At 43.9% G+C, this 2,480-nt stretch overlaps 1 long non-coding RNA gene across 1 annotated transcript; it reads right to left on the bottom strand.

Annotated features, from left to right (window-relative positions):
* Positions 1–551: 551 nt before the first annotated feature.
* Positions 552–1,599, bottom strand: LOC117064579. The gene is made up of 2 exons (XR_004429542.1): positions 1,281–1,599; positions 552–806 (listed from the first exon to the last, which is right to left on the bottom strand). It is a non-coding gene; the product is annotated as an uncharacterized LOC117064579 (long non-coding RNA).
* Between the last annotated feature and the right edge of the window lie 881 nt (positions 1,600–2,480).

Below are 2,480 nucleotides of genomic sequence, written 5' to 3' on the forward strand. Positions count from 1 at the left end.
TCTCCCGGAATATAGGACTGAACCATATTTCTGTCTTAAGGATCATGCGCTTCTTTGGCATGGGGTACAATGCAAGCTGTCCACTCCAGGCTTGTCCACCTAAGACCTGCCATCTCAGGGACAGGGTTTGAAGATTCATTCAAAACTTCTGTGCTCTTTTCTCCAAAAAGAGCATGCGGGTGCCAAGAGGTTCTGAAGTCTGCCGGAGTGTAAGCGTTACTAGCAATGGGTCGTGGGGATGATCCACGGCTGGCTACACTTAAGGTGAAACACTGGGCTCCTCAACCCTTTCCTTCTGCTCACAGGCTTTCAGAAAGAGTCCGTATGCATGAAACAACTGTATCATTATTAGCCTTATTATTTTAAATGGGGCCAGGCCACATCCATCATCTTTCCCATAATGGTCAATTGTAAACACACTTTAAAAGAGAAAAACAAAAAAAGGATTTAATGTTGACACTGGGAAAATGCTTAGCTCTGGCATTGCTGGGGAATTGGCAGGCTCTCTGGTCCTTTGGGAGAGAAGTTAAGTGCTCTGAGAGTATTTTTGCTTTTTCCATTGAATTTCTAAATCCCGCAGGAGACTCCTTTGTCTGTTCAGTTTAATGAGGGAAGTCCTTCGTTAAAAAGTCAAGAATGGATAGAAGAGCCTCGTCATTGGAAAGGAGACGGGAGTGGAGTTAGTACACTGCAAACTTGGTAAACTGTCCTGATCCTCTTCATTACCATGGTCAGTCTTACCGGCACCTTTCTGGATTTCAGCCTCTTTCTGCCTTATGACTTCTGTGCTGCAGCTGAATTTTGCCCTGGAAGGGAGAAGTGTAAAGAGAAGTGAATGACAGTAAAAACAGAAAGTAAGAAAAAAAGTGGCGAGTCATGAATGGTGACTGAAGAAACGGGAGCACACTTTGGTTTTCACTTCATTATCAACTATTAGAGCAAGTTCCCTTCCAGAAAGCCTGGGTTTGAGCACCTCTTCCCAGTGTGAACATTGCTCTCTAGCCACATGGACACTCCCAACACCTCACCCACACACACCACAGGATACGAGATTGTCCTCATTAGCTTCCTAAAACTCACCCAGAGCATGGCTCAAAGAACAAGAAGTCATAGTGGAACCCAGCCTCAAACTCAAACCAACTGTTGGCAGTTATTAAATTCATTTTCATCCATACAAGCAAGGCCCCAAAAAAGTCTATTAAAAAAAAAAAAAAGGTGGCAGGAGAAGAGAGAACAGAAAGGAAAGCCCCAGAAACCAGACCAGAAATTAATGTAATTACCTCTTCTCCCCTGCCATAAATTCCGCAGAGGAAATCAAATCTTTCTGTGCATGTGTATAAAAACCAATCAGTCTATGGAGCTCGCCAAAACCCATTACGTCTCAAACTGGGTATTCTAATTGAATGAATCTGAATGTGCCAGTCGACCAGGCATCAATGGATCCAGGTTTTTCCAAGGGCGTTTGCCACAGAGCCAAAGAGGATAAACATTGTTGGAACCACACACTAATCAGCTTGCTTGCCGAAGGGACCCTCTCTGAGCCTGGAGGAGATCTATGGAGCCTGGGTGCTGGCAGATGCATCCTAACATTTTGCGTCAGATTGTAATGGAATATTTCTCATAAACAGCCAAGTGTCTCTCCCAGCCATTCAACTGACATGTTTTTTGTTGTTTAACTTCAGATCTGACAGATGATGATAACCTGGAAAAAAGAGAGGTTACAAAATGCTGAGGGCTGTGGGGCTGGGCAGTGTAAAGGGCGCCTGCTCAAGAATTAGGACAGGGCTGTGATTTGTAGGGCCCGGAAAAGACTGTTATGCAACCCACAGCAAGCAGGACGGCTGGGAGAGGGGCCTGGAAAGCAAGTGGGAGGGGAGAAGTGCTCAGCCACAAGAGCTCTGGGCTGCTTGCTTCACGGAAATATGCCGCTTGTATTGCATTTCATTTTGTGAGATGGAGAATGCGCCCTCCCCCTCACCACTCTCCCCAGGCTCTCAGTGCTCTCCTCTCTCATGGGCACACTGATTTATAGCACCTGTTAAAAACACATAATGAATGCAATTAGCTGTGGCACTAGAGAGAAAAAAGGTAGGAGTTGGCTTTATTCTAATAAAAGATAAATGTGTTTGTTTTCATTAACTTCATTCATTAATTTAAATTTCTGGGGCCAGTTTTAAATCGTTGCTGCTTTCTTTGCCATTAGCCTAATAGGTGCTAGTTCTCCAACTTTAGTGGGTGTCACAATCCCTTTGGGGAACATGTTTCAAATGCAGGGAACTCCTGTAGGTGAGGAGTGAGCATGAGATCTGCATTTTCAAGAAAGCTCAGTAGCAGATTCTGATGCAGGAACCATGCCTCTGAGAATGCGATTTATATAGATATAGTAGGTACTCAGGAGTAATCTATTTATCAAAGAAAATTCATTTCCTTGTTAGCTGTGGGATTCTATCCAAGTTAATATACATATATAGTTAAATATG

Source organism: Trachypithecus francoisi, unplaced genomic scaffold (genome assembly GCF_009764315.1).
Source record: "Trachypithecus francoisi isolate TF-2019V2 unplaced genomic scaffold, Tfra_2.0 Lachesis_group2, whole genome shotgun sequence".
Taxonomy (NCBI): Eukaryota; Metazoa; Chordata; class Mammalia; order Primates; family Cercopithecidae; genus Trachypithecus; species Trachypithecus francoisi.